This window comes from Harmonia axyridis, chromosome 1 (genome assembly GCF_914767665.1).
Source record: "Harmonia axyridis chromosome 1, icHarAxyr1.1, whole genome shotgun sequence".
NCBI classification, from domain to species: domain Eukaryota; kingdom Metazoa; phylum Arthropoda; class Insecta; order Coleoptera; family Coccinellidae; genus Harmonia; species Harmonia axyridis.
In genome coordinates, this window is record NC_059501.1 from 28,110,567 (window position 1) to 28,132,892 (window position 22,326).

The 22,326-nt window shown below is 34.3% G+C and overlaps 1 protein-coding gene and 1 non-coding gene across 4 annotated transcripts in view; both read right to left on the reverse strand.

The window, feature by feature from the left end:
* The window catches only part of LOC123680496, a 145,713-nt gene that overhangs the window by 60,434 nt on the left and 62,953 nt on the right, over positions 1–22,326 (reverse strand). The gene's annotated exons all lie outside the window — the stretch shown is intronic.
* On the reverse strand, positions 21,546–21,686 carry LOC123671767. The gene has a single exon (XR_006746183.1). It is a non-coding gene; the product is annotated as a U4 spliceosomal RNA (small nuclear RNA).

Here is a 22,326-nt window from a genome sequence, read left to right on the forward strand (position 1 = left end):
CTAAATTCTCGAAACTTCAATTGGTATATCCATTTCACAGAAGAGTAAGAAAGAAGATCTAAAGCTCCTCTCGTTGAGATTGCAACGTCTGTTGCCAAGATAGTGTTCCTTTTAGTTAACTTGAGGTATTCTTAACTGCAAGTTGGTAAAAATAAATATACAAGTTATAAGTTTGTAAATTCAGTGAGTTTTTTGGACTATAAGACAATATGAGGAAAAATTGAATTGAAGAATACAAAAATTCTGAAACATACATCGGGCATGTTCTTAATTAATGTATTAAATTTATTAGTCGTTTACTCAATTGTACAGTTTTGGATGATTTATATTTCTTTTGGTTGGTTTTAATATTTTGTCAGTTGGATTTGTATTTTTAGACAAAAAAATATATATCGAAAAAATATATCAGATAGTGGAGGTTTTGACACAATATTCTCATTATTTTGATATTTATATTAGCCTCCATCAAAAAGACTCATTCGACCTTTATAATAGTATCTATTCGCTTGGTCGAGTCGCCAATAAAATACGTATTGTCCAAATTGGGTTAATAGAGGTTCTCAGCCGAATACCAAAACTAGTATGTTATGCATAGTTTTGAAGTATTTTGGTAATAAAATTCCAAAATACAGAAAACAATCCATATATGCACACATTTAGTATGCAAAGATTGATTAGGAGAGTGATTTAATCTTTTTAGTATTCAAACCTTGTGCTAAAAGAGTTCATATACAAAGAGACTTAATTCCACAGAAATCACAATTATTCGTTCGTCCATTCAAACAATATCATATTAAACGCGCTGCTATAACTGAGAGCGAGACATATATGGACCTCGTATTCAAGCATTATTGCTAACCGTTCTGTACCACACTTTCTACCCGTGACACATTACTAGATGTACTGGTACAATTTGACTAACGAACTAGTATTCATTTATTTCAATTAACCTTTCCTTGTCACTGAAACTGTGCACAGGTTTGTGCCGATAGATTAGCTAGCTCACTTTCAAGTGTGACTATGAATTTCTCTATTGCACGTAGATAATCTGTTAAGCGTTCGATCGGATAATTTCTTTGTTGGCATTGCAAAACGAAATGGTCGCCGGCGATTTACAAAGTATAGGAGATTTGATTAATTGAAATTCTAGGCGCAAATTCTTCATTGTCTTTTATCGAGCGATTTATTCGATGATCTTTGGTTCTTTGGTATTTCCATCGACAAAGCATTTTGATCAAGAGCGTTGTTCTTGTCGTTAGAAAAATTCTCAGAGTAATAAACATAGATAGAGGGAGCATATGTCATTTTCAGTAAGCAAATTTTGTCCCCTACATGAACTATCAAATTTGACATGAAGCGCGCGGAAATGAAAACATATCAGAGATACGATATTTCGCCCATTCGCGATTTCTCCACAAAGAACGCACTAATTATGTCCCATAGTGAATCAACGTTCCATATCAACTCAATACATGTTGAAATAAATCCATAAATATATCAGAAATTGAGAAAACAAACTTAAAGCGCGCCAAACGACGTGAAACAACCCATGACACTAGGAGAGCAAAAGTTGCCAAACGTTGGATTTCAGCAAGTTGATTCAGAAAATAATAAATATTCTGCCTATTATAAATTCGGCAGTTAGTAAAAATATCGGATTAGAAATATTCAAATTTGCATATTTAATCGGAAATCACTCAAATAAATATATTCCATTAATTATCATATACATTCATAACGATATAGAAAAATTGTGGATTTGAAAATATCACAATCCGACAACGTAATCTAACCATGTTGGGGACATGTAAAAATTGAATATACTTCCTCTATCTATGATTATTACTCTATGGTTATTCCACTTATAAAAACTACAGTATTATTGGTGATAACATAGTAGTAACTTTTGAAATACTTTCAGTTTACACAGGGACACATCACAAGAAAATTATATGAATTGCTTTAACATATATTTAGATTGTCAATTCCAAAATTTTAACACAGGGAATAGTTGTCAATATGAATCAAAAGCGACAGAGAATATTTCAAAGGTCACTACTATGTTAAAATCATAAACTTCAACCCGGGTGTATTTGTCGTTATTGTTGTCTGTTGATATTGTTTTAATTTTGAATGCAAATCTACAGGGAGTACAGGGTGATATCTTTTCTGGAACACTCCATTCGCGCTTCATTTCTCCAGAACATTTTTTTGGTGGAGCATTGTTAGTTTAGAAGAATTGGAAAAGGCTTTGGTCTAGTACAACACTTTTTGGTTTCTTGTAGTCTTGTCTTATCTGCTATCGATTTATAATAATAAAATGAATTTATTGAAATTAAACCCAGTACACGATAGAAAGTGTCAACAGAGAAAATACATTTTCTGCAGAAATTGAAAAAATTAAAACGAGAACGAGAAAAAAATTTCAAACTATAGGAATCCACAGTAAAATCCAAATTAGATCCAGTTAGTAAGCTGAGATGAATAAAATAAGTAGTTTTGGTGCTTATTTACCGAATCTGTAGTGGAAATCAATGAAGGTTCGATAATATGGTAGATATTATCCTGAAAAAAAGTAGGTCTACAAGAAACACCATGTATCTCGAAAACAAAGCGTTTGCGGGCATATGTTCATAGGACTATTTTTTGCTTAAGGTTCTTCAAAGAATATCTCATTTTCCTTTGTACCTCCAATTAAGGTATTTCAAAAAATTTAAAGGATTTACTCAAGTGGAGGACGTGAAAAATTTCTTAATTCACAACATGTGAAGTATTATCCTCAAATTTTCAACCAAGGATAAGATAAATCGTCGAACCAAAATGGATTTTCTCTATTTAAGTATCGTAATGAGTTCATTACAGTTCTAAAATCAGTGCTGTAATGAACTCATTCCATAATCCAGTCAATCCTCGTGACAGTCGCACCAACTGTCAAGATACAATACAAATGTCACTAGGATATATAATCTCAATTTTCCATTGAATTTCGACCATAGAGAAAATATCGTCTAATACTCGTTGCAGAAGGCAATTCCAACACTCATGAGTTCGAATTTCCCATTCGTGTTGGAATAGAAGCCCATTCTGCAACTTGTTTTAGAATATACTATTATCTGATCGCAGACCTCACCATCCTTACGCCACTGGCGAAGATTGAGCATTAAGGCACGTAATGACCTCTTGTGGTTACAGAATCTTTTCGGATTATTACATACAGAAAACGTTGAAATACTCAACTTTTTCGAGCAAACAGACGCACACCCAGTTATTCAATAACCGTATGTGAAATAACTGGTCGTTGTTCCCGAAGATCTGCACACGAGATATCCAGCGTTTGGTCTGTATTTGCGAATCTTGAACTTGCTGAATGAGTCGATGAAACTTGCACAAAAAGAAGACTCGACTAACAACAGAAGACGTTCCTCCATTTGGGTCCGGATGGCTTTATTTACCTCGGACCATGGCGGGTTGATTTTGATGAAATGGAACTCCTGTTGTTTGTTCGTGAATGTTGAAGAAGATGCATGGGATGAATAACTTCTGGAGTATTCGATTCTTATTCATTTTTCATTCGTATTCAACATGATTTATGCTCGGGGTCGAAAATTTGAATAGCTCTGAAGATAAGGCAGGACCTTTTGCTTGCTTGTTTATAAATGGTTTTTTTTTAGTTCTATAGAACTTTAAATTGCAAGAAAACAACGATGGATTATTCGATTGATATGAATTTTATTTCTCCGCAAGGCATTACATTACATTACATTACATTTTAAATATGATTTGTGGCATATGACGGCCACGGCTGGCTAGGATATAGTCCAATCTAGACGTCCGATTTTCGATGACTTTTTCCAACATTTGTGGCCGTATATCGGCAATAACACGGCGAATGTTGTCTTCCAAATGGTCAAGGGTTTGTGGCTTATCCGCATAGACCAATGACTTTACATAGCCCCACAGAAAGTAGTCTAGCGGTGTTAAATCACAAGATCTTGGAGGTCAATTCACAGGTCCAAAACGTGAAATTAGGCGGTCACCAAACGTGTCTTTCAATAAATCGATTGTGGCACGAGCTGTGTGACATGCTGTTGGAACCACAGCTCCTGGACATCATGGTTGTTCAATTCAGGAATGAAAGAGTTAGTAATCATGGCTCTATACCGATCAGCATTGACTGTAACGTTCTGACCATCATCGTTCTTGAAGAAGTATGGACCAATGATTCCATCAGCCCATAAAGCGCACCAAACAGTCAGTTTTTCTGGATATAACGGTGTTTCGACATACACTTGAGGATTAGCTTTACTCCAAATGCGGCAGTTTTTTTTGTTGACGTAGCCATTCAACCAGAAGTGCGCTTCATCGCTAAACAAAATAAAATGGACGTAGTGCGCGATACGTATTTCGCACAGAACCATTATTTTCGAAATAAAATTGCACTATTTGCAAGCGTTGTTCAGCAATTTATGATGAATTGCCAAACCAAACTAAAAATAAACCACTTGACAGCTGTTAAATCGGTCACCATCTTGAACAGTAATGCCAACTTAAAGTTATATACCTCGAAAAAAACACACCCTATACTTATAGAGGGTGATTTACATCTATTAGACGTTTATGGAAAACTAGCATAATTTTGTACTGAGTAAGGGCATGTTAGGGCAGATATGCTACCTCTATCTATGTTCATTACTATGAAGGAATCACCAAACGAATGTTCATGGCAATTTCGATCATGTCATCAGAACTATGGAATGTTATCCTCAATAAACGAACGCTCAAAATCTCTATGTTGCCCACGTGGTCCCTTATGTATTTTCTTATCGAATTAATGCTGGTAATCATTGTTGAAACAGGTGTCAAATTATATTCAAGTGACGGTCTTTTATCAAATGAATAATAAATATTTTATCGAATAGAAATTAATTGTTTCATTATAGGACAATGTTATCATCAGTGTGTTATCATTGAAGCTTTGAAATATGCATTCCTACTTTGTTATAGATAGGTATATAAAACAGGAATAACTCTTACATTCCCAAGTTTGAATGGTATGAAATTAACTTAACAATTCGTTATTTTTTTCCCTTCAAAATGATGTATGATACTATATGGGTAGAATGGTCAGAAATGTTAAAAAAACACTAAAACATCAAATAATGATGATTTTTTGTTAATGAGCAATGGATTTCCCATATGAAAAAAAGGTTCAATTAGATAATTTCAATTTGTGATTTTTATAAATAGTAGAGTAAGCAAACAAAGATAATACACTCATCACTAACATGAAAAACAAAACGTAGGTACCTACCTAATAGCAACAAATAAATAATACAAAAATTCATAAACATTGCATGATATCTTACAGCTTAAACTGTTCAAATTACTGTCTATTTTCCTCTAATACATAATTGACAAAACTTTTCAATACGCCTGAGTGCATTTAATATTATAAAAGGGCGGTTTTGTAAATCCTGGAAAAATGCCTCTCTTGATGCACGAAGTTCTTCGAGACTGTTATGTCTTTTACTGTAGTATATTATATGTATTAGGGAAAATGGACAGCAATTTGAACAGTTTAATCTGTAAGATATTATGCAATGTTTATGAATTTTTTTATTATTCATTTGTTGCTATTAGGTAGGTACCTACGTTTTGTTTTTCATATTAGTGATGAGTGTATTATATTTGTTTGCTTACTCTACTATAAATAAAAATCACAAATGAAAATTATCCTATTAATCCTTTTTTTCAAATGGAAAATCCATTGCTCATTAACAAAAAATCATCATTATTTGATGTTTTAGTGTTTTTTCAACATTTCTGACCATTCTACCCATATAGTATCATACATCATTTTGAAGGGAAAAAAATAACGAATTCAACGAAGTAAATATATATAGGGTGTTCCATTGAAAAAAATATAGGTTTGTGTTGAATCTTCAAAACCATACCCCGAAAAAAAATTGAGTACGCCACTGGATTCTACGCAGAATTCTGATTCAGACGTAGTTTTCACCTCAGCATCATTTCTAATAACTTCGGAGATAAAGGAGGGGTCCGAAAAGTATCAATTTTCAAAATCGCCCTGTATCTCTTGAACGAAAACAGTTGTGCAAAATCTGATTAGACCAACTTGAGTTTCACGAAAAAGTAGGACAGGAACGTGAAAATCACAAGGCTCTATCTTAAATAACAAGCGAGAAACCTGGCTGTCTCACCCAAAATGGGATGCACTGTACACCGTGAATTTCTTCTTCCTTTTCTTATTCTCTCAGTTGTATACCTGCGCAATGGTATCATGGTACCTGCACACTAATCAGGGTGGGGGAAAAATATTTTCTATTGTATCTTTCTGTGAACCCTATGAATGAAGAAGTTGTATGCATAAGTACCACGAAAACTATTGTTACAATGATGCAGGTACATTTATATCAAGAATTGTGACGACAATTTCGGCTAGACACAGACCATGTACAAGTTTGGCCAATGTTGGAATTCGAAAATTGAATAAAAAGTGAATAATATTCGTATAGTGCTATTTTAATAATTATGAAAGCAAATAATCAAGGAATCAAGTGTTGAATCTCAACATCTTCATTATTTTCTGAGCTGCTTTTTCATTGATTTGGGATCTTCTCCAAGATAAATGGAGTTAGTGAACCATTGTGTAAAATTTCTAGTGTTTTTGTATGTGGAACGCCTCTGCTGCGTACTTAACATCCTCACTAGGTACTCCTATCGATAAACTACTGTTACTCCTAACTCCTAAATAAACCACGCGCATGTAACCTCTTACCATTTCTCCTCTATAAGGGCTTTTTATTTCAATTCATCTACCATAATAAGCGAATTTCTGTGCTCTCATAGCGTACACCCATTGCACGCGGTTATGCTCACGTCCAATATATTAATATTTGTACGTTTAAGGAGTCCGCCGACATGGCTGCAGATAAACATGGCCATAAATGAAACTACATCTCGAGAAGATAGGCCATATTTCATTACGGTGAACGCTTGACGTTTCCGTAAATTGTTCGATGGATTTTCTGAGCCAGTGGCGAATTTTTGTCCGTCGTACATCATCAAAGGAGGCGTCGGCCGTGAAAATGAAAAAATTGATTTATAGAAAGACCTACCTCGAGAAATCAATGAATTTGTTGATAATATTGTAATAATTTAAATCAAGTAAGGATTTGTCATTAATTGTCAGAGGAGATTGAACAAAAGACGTAATTGACACAGAGAGAGGTTATTTTCAGAAGACGATGAATGTTTAAATCCCACAAGTCTTATAAAATCATTAAAATGACCAGAAAATATTACAAACTTCCTGCTGTCCATAGAGATGTCTAAAAATGGGATCTAGAGATTCGGGATTCATAAGTCCAAGTAGCTTGACATTTTAGCCACCAACTCGACTTGAAAATCAAGGTCGTGAAAAGCTACATACTTGAGCTTGACTTGACTTGATTTTAGATATTTATTGCTTGATTTGATATCAAGCTACTTGATATTACTTGAGCTTGACACGCATGCGTCGGACGGCATATATTTCTACAATATCGTGCGCGCTTTGACTAAATAAGGGGATTCCTCGAGCGCCGAGAGACTGAAGCATTCGCCAGTGTCACTTCATTAGTAATTTTCTCACATTTCTATTAAATCTATGGCTAGATTTAGGTAGTTTCAGAAATATCTTTCCAAACTTGGCCAAAATGGCCAATGATTTTTCCTCAATGCCAGCATCTTTAGCTCCTATTGAAAGACAATTTTCCAGAGGTCCCATCAGGGGGGAGGGTCAAAAGGGTCATGACGCCTCCCCCCAAATGGCCCACCTAATACTTAATATGCGTTTCAAGCAGACAATGTACGAAAAGGTCTCATCAAAAAACTTGAAGCCCATAACGGTAACCCCTTAAAATTTAAGGCTAGGACCGCCCTTGCCAGAGCTTCTCTTACAGTTACAAAACCCCCAATAGGTGAGGCGACAAATCTGTAAGATGTCTCATGTGTCTTAGATCCTGAATGGAAAATTATGAAATCAAATAAAGCCTGGAGGTTTCTCAATATTAAGAAACTTAATTTTTTATCATATTTTATTTTGTTATGATTTATAGTGATTTAATTCATGTTTTTATTTCAAAAAAGTTGATATTTTCGGTTCTTTCATACAATATGTTTAATAAATGAAAGTGTTGTTCGCAAGGTTCCTTCTCATTTCATCATTTTCTTATTGATGTGACACTGCACAATAAAACTGCTAAAAATACAGTAGCTTGATAAGATTCAAGTACTTGATAAATAAATACTTGACATGAGATTGAAAAACTTCTACTTGACTTGAGCTGACTTGAAATCAAGTCAAGCTCAAACCAAGTAGCTTGAAAATCAAGCCAAACCATGAATCTCTACACCTGCCTCATAGGACAAGCCGCCACTGCTCTAGTATCACAGGTGGTGTAGTTCTCTTTATCTCTACACGATGAAAAAGATTATGAATCGAATAATCGTAACTCCTCATGCAATAACACCATAATCGAAATCACGAATTGACCACCTAGTGTTTATGATTAACATGTGAATAAGGTGCCTGAGCTACTGCTAAAAATATTAACCCTGAGCTACTGCTGGAAAATATTAAGAGGGGTCAATACTATACCGTTTCAGCGATCCGTTTAAAAATGGGAACGCTAGTAACCATCGATTTATATGAGTATATGAGTTATATCAAGTACTTGACTCATATCAAGCTACTTGATTTTTAGCAGTTTAATTGTGTAGTGTCACATCAATAATAAAATGATGAAATGAGAAGGAATCTTGCAAAAATCACGTTTATTTTTTCAATTCATTGTAGAAAAGAACAGAAAATATTAATTTTTTTGAAATTGAAACATTAAGTAAATCATAACAAAATAAAAAATAATAAAGAAATAATGTTTCTCAATATTGAGAAACCTCCAGGCTTTGTTTGATTTCATAATATTCCATCCAGGATCTAAGACACATGAGGCATCTTATAGATTTGTCGCCTAACCTATTGTGGGTTTTTGTAACTGTAAGAGCAGCTCTGGAAAATTATCTTTCAACAGGAGATGAAGATTATTATTATTATTTGAACTGGGGTCGTTTTGGTTCGGTAAGCCTTCCGGGAACTGCGACCATGCAGATCTTTTGTTCACTACCCTACTCATTCATAGAAACCCAGGGAGGTCGTCAACGACGTTAATAAAATTGACAACCTCCTTAGGGGCCTTGGCCGTTACCTCTCTGGTATCCAGGACCGGCTTACCCATGTGAATGGTTCTTAGGCCAGCCAGCTCCGGACACTTGCATATCAAATGTTCGGCTGTTTCTGCTTCCGATCCACAGAGCCTGCAAATCTCGTCTGCTGACTTTCCCATACGGTAGAAATGATGTTTGTACCAACAGTGCCCCGTCAGCAGTCCCACCATCACCCGAAGCTCGGCTCGCGACAGCTTTAGGAGCTTTTTGGCGTAGGTAGGTGAAATCTTCACGAATTTCTTTGCCTGAACAAGTCTAGGAGTGTTAGTCCAGTGGATTGTCCTAATGTTCAACTCCCATAACTGGACCACAGCTTTATATTGGTCTTTTCCTATCCCACAGAAAGGCTCAGGTCCAGCAGGTCTTAATCTTGATGCATTTTTGCAAGTTCATCCGCTCTTTCATTTCCTTCAACCCCACAGTGCCCTGTGCCCTGGAGATGAAGATGCTGGCGTTGATAAAAAATCATTGGCCATTTTGACCGTGTTCGAAAAGATATTTCTGAAACTACCAAAAGCTACCGATAGATTTTATATAAATGAGAGAAAACAACTAATAAAGTTACACTGACGAGTGCTTCAGTCGCTCGGAGCTCGAAGAATCCCCTTATTTAGTCTAAGTGCGCACGAGATTGCAGAAATATATGCCGTGCGACGCGGGCATATCAAGCTCAAGTAATATCAAGTAGCTTGATATCAAGTCAAGCTCAAGTATTTAATTTTTTACGCACTTGAAAAAATGTCAAGCTACTTGGCTTGATGAATCCCTAGATATAACTTTCCGAACAGACATTTATGTTTTGTGTGAATTTTCATATGAAAATCTACAAAAAGTCTTGCCAAACGTTGAAAATGTGGACCGCCTGAAATTAAAATAAAATACGTAAAAACGCATTTTGAATTCTTGCATCTGGTAGAAAAGGACGTTGAATCAGAGGAACGTTTGATGATCCTGAAAAGTGGTGGGGTCTCAAAAACGCTGACTAGGGATGAGTAGTTAAACTTTGACAGATCACGAATATGCAACGTGGTATAAACCCCTCTTAACCATGAAAATTTCAAAGGAAAAAACACATTCTCATAACCTGGTGTGATAGGAAAAATTCGAATTTCACCATTCAATGATTTAGAGATCCAACCGGCAGAATCATGAGTAGGTACCCATCACCTCCCTGACCCATCAATATGACTCGGGTAAGTGAACAGCTTGATGATGGCGTGTGTGAGGAATAGACTACAGCCAGAAGTTGCATAACGAAACCGTTATAGATAAAGAGATGGTGTGTAGGTATTTGCATAAGACGAGTTCTTGTTGTGTGCGTTAAATATGATACTGCCTAGATCGGACCATTAGTTTGCTCAGGTCCAGACTGGTGCCAGATACGTTGGCTGGACTGGCCGGCTCGTAGAATAAATCACGACGGTTTTTATTCGCGAGAGAACAACGAGATGATATGGAGAACATATACTTATCTATGATTGCTCAATTTCGATTCCGAGAGATGGATTGATGGTTCGTGAATTTTTCCCACCGTTTTTGGTTCTATTTGAGATGGTAATTCCGTTGGTGCATTGCCGCATTGGATATTTGTGTAATTGTAGTCTTTCGTGTTTTATGCTTATTCGTCGGATACATCATATTTTTTTTATTGAGATGAGTGCAGCGTACTCGGTTCGAAACTAATTTCACACATAAACGTATTAATTTCTTGAATTTTTTATGCATATGCATATCCAATTATCATTCCAATGCGATTTTTATGGATTTAAATTAACTCCATATTCGATTTGTCAAAATAAATAATAAATTACTAAACTCCGCAATGCCTTTGTGTTTTATTTATCTTTCGATATACACATTTATCAAGATAGACAATTATTTCAACAATGACAAGAAATTTATCATTTCAACCGAAGGAAAAATATAATTATGCGAAACTGCAAGTTCAAGAAAATAACTAATGGATAAATTATCATAAAGACTGACATATACGTTTCGGGATTTTTGTATTTTCATACAATTATCCCTCTTCAGAGCCTATAGTTAAAAAACTTACTAAATCTGCAAACTGAAACCTCACCTATTTATTTCATTGACAAGATTTAAGACCAAACCTACACTACGCGACTTTATGATTTGATGCCTTGATGGCTAGGATGTTATTTACCTACGCTTTAAAAACCTTGAGATTAAATTGGCGACTTTTGAAGGGATCAGCCTTCTTGGATTTTAATGGTATTGGTCCCTGTGCACTTGATTTCTGCATCGTTTTTTTGTGGCGCTCACGTCGTTTCTCTATAAAAGTCAATAAAATGGATAAGCGAGGTTTTATTTGTATACAGCAAGTTTTTGTTATTTTCATTGTTTTATTTGAACTTGTAGTTTTGACTCATTTTACTGGTTCTTTCGGTTGAGATAATTATTTGTTAAAATGTTTATATTTTTGGACGTAGAAAAAGATTATATCTAGTGATAAGGCATTTCACAGTTTAATAATTCAATATTTTTATAGAAAAACCTTTATCGAGTATAGATTCATTTGAATTTCTGAATTCTCAAAATGGTATAAAAGGTTAATAATTAATAGTTAGAGCATCTGGTACATTCAAATTTCATTTCCAAATGGTCTTGTATACCAACAGGTACATTCAATATTAATGATATCTTTTGAGTATATTCTTCTTGAATTCTTTTCCAAACATTTACGTTTATTATTTTCTGGCTGTTTAGTTTCACTCGCAGAATTTTATTTAAAAAATTCGAGTTCTTCTAAGACAAGTCGAATACTCACATGATAGGTACAGCATTCTGGTTAATATTACACTCACCTGTAATGAAAAATTGAAATTAGCAAAGGATTCTTGACTTATCATATTAAAAATAAAATTGAATAAGTTTGTTATGTAAATTTCAAAAAATAAACCAAGGGAATTAAATATTTTGCGAGAGAAAGCACCTACTGAAGAATCATTCCCGAGGTGTAGATATGTATATCATATTTTTTGCACAATCCGACAGTGTACTTAGCTACGATTTCAATTGATGGAATCTAAAGAGAAATTAATCAATATGACATTTCAAATTTACGTACACGAAAATCTGGATGCTATACAAACTTAAATATGATCATCATGCCGAGTGATAAAAAGGTAACTAAACAAAATCGCTGAATATCCCAAACTACCCGATTCATATTCCCACACGGGCCACTGCTTTCAAAGCTCATCAACATTTTTTCTGTCCGATTCAGGTGGTCATATTAGCATAATAAAATTCCATGGTGGCTGCAAATCTGGCACTGTCGCAGAAAGTTATGTTGATAATTCATTTACAAATTTGAAGACGACTGCTGAGAAGATTCTTGTACATTCTTGGAAAAAGAAAAATCAACCTTTAAATTCCAATGAGTTGAAAGGATTGAATATAAATATATTGCAAATAATGCAATTAATTCACTAACATCTCTGTTTATTATTAGCAGTGGTAACAATATTGATGTAAATATTAATAACTATGACGAAGTATCTGAATTGAGTTGGCTATCTGTTTTATCCAAAGGGGCAAATACTCACTTTTCTCCCGCTTTTGAGAGAGTAAAAAAAACCGTTGGTCGCCTATCTAGCGTTTTTTTCAGAGAATTTGAGAGTGCAAAAATGGCCTGCTATACTGCGTAATCTAATTCACGAATTTTAAAGGCTATAATTATATTTATAAAAAAATATTTCTCGAAAACTTGACGACTTATAGAATCAAGGAATCAAAACTCTTGTTTTTTTACTCCATATACTTAATTTGTTAGTTCGTAGTTATGTAACGAAGTATTATTACCTACAAATAAACACACAATAGTTCTCGACACGTAAAAAAAGTCATTTGGGCAATTTTCTGAAAATTTTCACTTCATTGGAATAATCTTCATTTGTTGAACCATTCTCACGGGTTGAAAAATAACAAAAGGGTGTTTTTCAAACGCGTAGTTGGTGCACGTGAAGGGAAAGAAGTTTAAAGGCTTCCCATTCGGATGCATTTCATACCAATATAATTTTTAGTTAACACCCATGGGACAAGAAAGGGAAGTTATTTGTCTGAAAATTGTTAAGTCTTCATGTGGAATCAGCTTACATTTTTTCTTTGCTTGAAATTTTTATTGTTATTACCTCTAGTTTGTTGAAGCAGCATCTGTCAAATTTGTTTTTAATCGATCAGTTTTATTCATCCAATGACTATGAGAGTTTGAAGCATTGAACAAGATATGCCAATCATCAAATTTAATTATTATCTGTTTGAGAACGCTCCCACGCATAATGTGATTTTGCTTATTTATTTCCAATGATAATTCTTTGGATCTATTCGAAGAATACCTTCCTGTGTCTAATCTTTACAGTTAATGTTTCCGGTATTTGGTATCTATAACATCTGGAAATCGAATCAAGAAAATCTTCCCGTCTGAGAGCTTTTCTTTGAAAATTTTTTTATTGCAATTAAATTCAAAATTTTAGTAGAAAATTTTTTATACAAGCACGTACTCCCTTCTTATTTCTTCAGGTTTACTTTCTGTCTGAAATTTACTGTCAATCTTCTCGCTACTTCCGATATGCTAACAGTATTAGATCCGGATTTCTCGGCAACGAAAATAATCCAAAATTATAATCAAATTTGGTCAACGTAGAAAGACTCACGGTAAATTAAGTGAGGTGAGAAATCTTTCAGAAATTAGATCACTAAATATGGCTCAAGCGACAGCAAATGAGTCATATTAACACGTCCTCCAACGTTTAATTTGGAAACACCCTGTATAATATATGTTGTTTATATTAAAACAGTATTTCATGAAATCCTTGTAGGATGTATTACACAGGGCAACAAAAAGAAATTTTTTTTGGTGCCGTGGATTTAAGAGTTGATTTTAAAGATATTTGGGACGTTAAATCTGCACATGCAATCCGTTTTTCTCTATCAACTCTACTTTTTCAGATACATCAACTTATCTACCAATGTGAGTTTCATTCAGTATATTCATTTTTGATAGTTCTAAAATTATTATATCTACATATATTCATTAATGTAGGTACAATGGTATTTTTTTGTATTTTGTCACGAAATTAGGGGACTCATGAAAGAAATGGGACTTTCTGAATATATTGCAGATGATTGACGCCTATTCATTGATAGTTCGAAGCGAAGTAGTTCAAAATATGTTCTTCTACATAATGGGAATAAATATGGTTCAATATCACTAGCTCACTCAACGAAACGCAAAGAAGAATATAAAACCATAGCTTTGGTCTTGCAGAAAATAAAGTATCACGAACATCAATGATGGATGATTTGTGTAGACTTAAAAATAGTTAACTTTCTTCTTGGGCAGCAAAGTGGTTACACGAAATATCCGTGTGCCTTGTGCCTCTGAGATAGTAGGGACAAAACACTCCACTGGGTTAGACAAGCCAATCCCCAACGTCCATGTTTTCTTTGAGAGGCCAATCTCTCAAAGAAAACATGGACGTTGGGGAAAAGAATGTCATTAACGACGCTTTCTTTGATAGAGAAATAATCATACTTCCTCCGTAACATATAAAGTTAGGCTTAATGAAGCAATTTGTAAAGGTTATCGATAAGAATGGGTCATGTTTTGCATATAAGTGTAGGGTAAAAATGCATCAGTTGAGCTTTGAAAACTCAAAGAGGAGATATTTCACGGCTCAAAAATAAAACAATTAATTTAGGATCCTGCCTTTATAAATTCAATGAATTAAGTTGAACGAGAAGCTTGGACATCATTTGTTGCAGTTGTAGAAAATTTTCTAGGCAAACATAAAGCTCAAAGCTAGATTGAAATGGTTAACAATATGCTCAAAAGTCTCGAATCCTTAGGGTGCAATATGAGTATTCAAATATACTATTCACACAGCCACTAAGACCGTTTTCCAGAAAATTTAGGAGACATGATTGAGGAACGAGGTGAATGATTTCACCAAGATATTGAAGTTCGCTACCAAGAAAGATGGGACATGCACATGATGGCAGATTACTGCTGGAGTTTGAAAAGGGATGTTTTTTTTTATTTGTAAGTACGACATAATATTGTATTTTGTATAACTAAAATAAAATTTTCGTTTGTTCAATACACTTACGGATTTGAGTTAGAATAATGTAACTTATATTTATCTAAAATTGTAATCTTAAGATTTGGAGCTCCAAGGTAAAAATGAATACGTTATTTGAATTCAGAACATCAAATTGATATAGAATCAGCTCAAAAAACCTCGAAACCAAAACAGCTGTTACCGTGTATTTCCCAAGACCATTAGTTTTGGATTCTTTTATACAGTCAACTATTTCCTTTATACCATTAACTATTCCCGTCGAGAGTATGGTAAATACACTGGTTAGCCGACCGGCACTGGTTCTCGACCATTCCGTGATTTGAGATAAAATAATAATAAAAATATATCATGTAGTGCAAAATATTTTCGCGGTTCGTGTTCTCGACCATTCTACCCTTCCAAGATAGTTTGCATAGTAGTGGTATAGGTCAAAGTTTTCGCGCTAAAAATTAGTTTATAATCGTCTATCATAGAAAAGGGTTCTTTCTCGTCCTCTCTTAGAAAAGTGCTTTGTGATATATGACCAGAAAATAGTAATTATTTCTTATTTTAAATGAATTATGTGTCTATATTTCGTTCCATATCAACTATAAGATATATATTTTCTAGTGTATTTCAATCAAAAAATAAATAAAATAAATGTATATTTTTTGTTCAATATTGGGCGGTCGCGAACTGGTATTGGAAAATTTGTATCTCTCATTTCTCGACCAAAGTGGCCGAGAACCAATATGTTACTTCAATAATTGTTTATTTCAACCGATATATTTCTGTTGGATCATTTTCGTTTTTTTTTCGATATCCTGATTCATTTATATATCTACTTTGTGAATATTAGTTTGCGACCACCGAATTAACGTTGAAACACTTATTTCTATATTTTATTTATTCGCGGTCGAGAACCAATTTGATTGTACTTAATTCTCGACCACTGGTGGTCGGTGTTTTATATTTTATTTACTCATTATTTTCTAAATAGATATTAAGAGCAAAATAACCAAATAATGTTGTATGAGTTGCTATTTTGAAACATTTATAGAAAGTGGAAACTTTTGCAAAATAATTTTTTTTACGTTCCGAGTGTTTCTTACTTGATTACCTCATCTGAAACCCATCTGAGTGATAGTTAGTGATGTTGATGGTACGGTACGAAAGTAAGTACTAATCACTCATCTCCCTCTCCCTCATCTCTTTTATAAAATTTTTAAGTGGAGCGGCCACTATTATTACACAAAAATGGTCGAGAACTCTGCGGCGTGGTCGAGGACCGAAGGTTTTTGAGATTTTCTATATGTTTTCACATTTCAAAGGTTAAATGCGGAAAGAACGCTTAAAATTATATGACAAATTATTTAAAACTCGCCAAAGAATCGATGAACACCAACACCATTAAAACTTGAAAAGTTTATGTGTGAAAAAATCGTGCTCGAAATCGATGTTTCTGTTAACTGGTCGAGAACCAGTGCATTTACCCTACTTCAACTTTAAATCGACCCTTGATAAAGCTGCAACTACTTGTTGCGCCAAAATCCTTAGACGCCGCTTCGTTGATGGAGATTCTGCATTTGGAGAATCTCTCGAGATGAATGTGCAGTCAGGTCGTTTCGTGTTCCGGCACTGTGAAATCGTTACTGGGCAGGAGGGCAGAGGCACACGGGTTAAGCCAAGGTCACCGTGGCAATGACTTTGCGCGCGTGAAATGGCGGCGTGGGCGCTCAAAGTCTGATCTCCTTTGCCGAACGCCGCCATCTGCCATCAGGGATGCCAACGTCAAACTGGACCCGATCGAAATACCCTCATTAGGCCATTCTGTCAAACCCCAGATATTCCTACTCTTCTTCCGATCTTTCCCGCTACTGGACTCTTCGCGAATTCGGTGCCAGGGACGGAGGACGTCGTGGGTAAATCTCTGTTCTGTATTGTATTGTGGATGACTGAAGAATTCAATGAACATATTTGGAAAGTTTGTTCCAATAGAAAGAAGGATTTTAATTTAAAGATTTCTATGATTCGAATGACGGATCTTTGAACGCATAATGTATTGAGTTTTAATCATAGAGTAATAAACATAGATAAAGGGAGTATACCTACGCAATTCTTTCGTTTCCCCAACATGGTTAGATTACGTTGTCGGATTGTGATATATTTTCGAATCCACAATTTTACTATATGGTTTGAAATGTTTACTATATTGAATGAAATATATTTATTCGAGTGATTCCCGATCAAATATGCAAATTTGAATATTTGAAATCCGATAATTTTCCAAATTGTCGAATTTATAATATGCGGAATATTTATTATTTTCTTTATCTACCGGCTGAAAACCAAGGTTTGGCATTTTTTGCTCTTCTAGTGTCATTGGTTGTTTCACGTCGTTTGGTGCGCTTGAAGTTTGTTTTCTGAATTTCTGATATATTTAGGTATTTATTTCAATATATTTTGAGTGAATATGAAACGTTGATTCATTATGGGACATAAAAAGCGTAAAAAGTTTTTTGTGGAGAAACTCGCGAATTTAGTGAAATATCGTATCACAGATATGCTTTCATTTCCGCGAGCTTCATGTCAAATTTGATAGTTCATGTTGGGGACAAAATTTGCTTACTGAAAATGACATATGCTCCCTCTATCTATGTTCATTGCTCTGAGGTGTTATCTAACTGTTTTATGTTATATGTGGCACGTGGTTCCGTCTTGTTGAAAATAACTATCGTCCACATCAATATCTTCCAATTCTGGCCATATAGAATCATTACCTAATCATATCCTCATATCCAAGATCGACTTCTGGTTTTCGCCAATACTAGGGATACAACAGTATTCTTTCTAGAGATAATTCAATGTAAGAATATATGAAATTTTCCAGATTTTGCAGGAATTTTGTTTTCAAATGAAGGACATGATTGAAACAAAGCTATTCAATGAAAAAAGGAAATGCATTATAATTTTTTCGTATGTATAAGATGCTCTCGCATCTTACAGCTATCTCAGTAGATATAAGATCTGTTCGTATAGACTTCGAGTCCTGTTAGCATTTTTACAAGGGCCTTCTCACCGCATTAATGAACGAGCACCCAAAAACTCTTGACTTCACGTCAGTCACGTGCTCTCCTAATTCTTTAAATTCGAAATTTAACACATAACACACAGGATAAACTTAGTTGAAAAATATTGAAGTAGGAAAAAACATTTCGTTATTGGCTTTTAAAAATATATATTTCATTAAACATGTGATGGGTCATGGCGTCCACTTATCACGTAACGGTTAAGTAAACCATCCTACCTAACCTAACCTTTTATTATGTATTATGTGTCTATGCTGAACGAAGAAAGTCCACAAAATACACAGAATGATTGCTTGCTTTTAACATTGATTTAGGAATGGAATCCTTTCCTTATACTATGGTTTTAACTCTCACTAAACAACGAGTAGGTAAACGACGAAAAACAATTAAATAATGCAAAATTGATCGAAACGTTATCAGCATTAACAATAATTAAATTTTGGATTAAATTCTGAGAATAGAATAGAATACATAGAATAGAAAAGAATGTTATAGCTCCTGCATTTGTCTATCGGTTAGATACACCTTCAGAGTAATAACCATATATAGAGGGAGCATATGTCATTTTCAGTAAGAAAATTTTGTTCCCAACATGAACTATCAAATTTGTCATGAATCGCGCGGAAATGAAAACATATCAGTGATACGATATTTCACTCAATTCACGAGTTTTTCCACAAAGAACGCTCTTATTATGTCCCATAGTTAATCAACGTTTCATAACAACTCAAAATATTTTGAGATGAATACCTAAATATATCAGAAATTCAGAAAACAAACTTCAAGCGCGCCAAACGACGTGAAACAACGGATGACACTAGGAGAGCAACAGTTGCCAAACCTTGGATTTAGAGGGTACACACAGAAAATAATAAATCTTCTGCTTATTATAAATTAGACATTTAGGAAAATATCGAATTCCAAATATCCAAATTTGAATATTCAATTGAGAATCATTCAAATAAATATATTTCATTCAATATAATATACATCCATAATGATATAGTGAAATTATATCGCAATCTGACAAAGTAATCTAACCATGTTGGGAAAATGTAAAAATTGCGTATACTCCCTCAATCTATGTGTATTACTCTGTGTTTCAGATAACATGGCTGATTGCTGTATTTCATACTTTCATTGAATTTAAAATCTTGTTCATCTCCATTTTTAAATTAAAACAGAGTCATTTGTAAAAACACTTCTAGCATAAAATATTCTTTTATATTGTCATCCAACATATTGCAAAATTAATTTTTTCGCAACAACCCCCACAGCACCGCCCCTGGCGCAACGAAAGAATTCCCTGACAAGTTGTCAAACAAGAAATCTACGGTCCTCGCATGTGGGAGGCTGGGAAGATGCTTTCCAGTGTCATCTCCATGGCGTACAGCACAATCGAGGGGCCCTATTCACGTCGCATTATAGAGGAGGAAGATACTGTCCAACAGTCGCTAAACGCTAACAGATTCATGCGATATCAAAGCCGTTTGTATTCGATTCGAGGACTCCATAAAAGGACAGGGTGTTCCATAGAAACAAACTGCATGAGCTATTCGAACCTACAAGGTTGGAAGGATACATCTATGCAATTATTATCTGTGGGGGCCACAGGGGCGGCAATATTGTTCAGAGGCGTCGTTTGTGCATTTTGTTCGATAGGATTGAGTCGGTGATTAACGACAAATAGGAATAGTGACTTTGGTTGGATTTAAAAGATATCGTACATCGTTTTTTAAAAGACAGTACGAGTTTTATACAGTGTCTCCGTAAAGCATGGAACAAATTCATTTTCAGCTAAACAGACCATTTTAAGAAATAATCCTGAAACACCTCGATTTTTAATTTTAATTTACCGTATTTTAAAATAATAATCTAATGAACAGGGTGAATTACTTTCGAGTAATGACGTCTCCGTAATTTTTTTTAATGGAACACCGGTCATTTTGTCTCAATTTTCGGATTACTCTGAGCTGATTCCAAAAATGTATCACATGTTTATTCCAATTGGTACAGGGTGGACAAAAATATAATAGTTTTGTGTGTGCTCATAAAGTTACGCTCAACATTCTTTATTAGTTAAATTAACAATATTATCAAAAATACTTATTGTCTAGCGGCAATTGGTTTGAATGTAACACCCTGTAGTTTGTTACATTTTTAGATTAATAAAAATGAGCTGTTACCAAACATGTTTGGTACTTGTGGTCTAGCAGACAGAATATGAAAGAAATTATTTCTTATTTTTATACATTTTTATTAATTTAAAAATGTAACAAACTGCATGGTGTTACATTCAAACCAATTGCCGCTAGACAATAAGTATTTTTGACAGTATTGTTAATTTAACTAATAAAGAATGTTACACGTTACTTAATGAGCACACCCAAAACTATTGTATTTTTGTCCACCTTGTACCAATTGGAATCAACATGTGATACGTTTTTGGAATCAGCTCAGCAAGTTGAGAGACTTGAGTTTGGGCATTCAATATTTCATGTTGAATATTAAGCCTTCTATACTTCTCTCAATATAATTGTACAAATTAGGTCTAGCAAGCTGAATTATGAAACAGATATACATCTCAAGATGAGATATATAAAAATTGTTATTGAGTCCCCTTTCAAGAATATCTACTTTTTGAAAGCTTGAAAAAATATTTGAAGATTATTCAACGGAATTCCTGACTATTGAAAGTACGAATATTTCATTGGAAAGTACAAAAATTCCGAAACGTTCGTCAGTCTTTATGTTAATTTAATTATTCAATTTGTTAACCATTTTCTCAATTTTAGGTGGTTAATAATATTTTGTCAGTTTCAGATTAATACAGTAATACCGTGCGCTAAAGCAATTTTTGGGGGTCTTTAAGAAGGTCATATACATATATAAATATAATCACCACAAATTTTAAATTACGGCAATATTGTGCCAAATCCTTCACCATATGATATATATCACTGCTTTGTACGATTTTAGCCTGGAAAAACAATTATTGTTCACAAATTGTATATAAAGCATTTGGGCAAGGATTTGGCACAATATCAATACTTATAAAAATTATATTAATTGTTACAAATGGCCTTCTCAAAGGCCTCCAAAAATTGCCTTAGCGCACGGTATTTCACGTGCACGTGGCGGGGTATTGGTTAAAGTTTTCAACTAGCAATAATCGCATCTCGGATAAACGTCATTGATTACGATATTGCCTCTGCGCAAAGCTAAATTCTTATGTTTTGAGCAGGTCACTTACGCAAAGCAGATACAAAGTTTTGAGTAAAGCTAGCATGGTAGTGTCATCTATTGGTAGAATCAATTATTATTCTGATAGTTGTGCTTACCCCTATTATCAAGAAGCTACCTACCTACCCTATTTTCAGCCCCTTGCAGGTACGGATAGCAATAACACCCCTCACGACTGATATGAATAAAATTGACAAGAGTAGGTTGTTGATACTCAACATTCAATGTTTTTTGGAAGATTCAAACATTTTCAGTGTACCTAGTAGATGAAAACATCTTCAACTTGTACGCTACTGAGATTCTCGAAAATTTTCAGATGGAATTGATATACTTATATAATTAATTAAATTAAATATAATTTTCAAAAACGAAACACTTAGTCGAAATCCTACCGTTTTCGAGAAAAATTGGAGTACTTAGAATATTTAAAGATTTGGTTTAAAAAAAAATGATTTTTTCTCCGATTGACAGAAAATATTGATTTTGCCAACACATATGAATCAGCAAAGTATTACTTTTTCTGCCTAGGCAGCAAAGTAACTACTTTCCTACTCGGCAGCAAAGTAGATTGACTGCCATGGCTAAATTCCTAGACTCGCTACGCTATAAAATATCAGCCG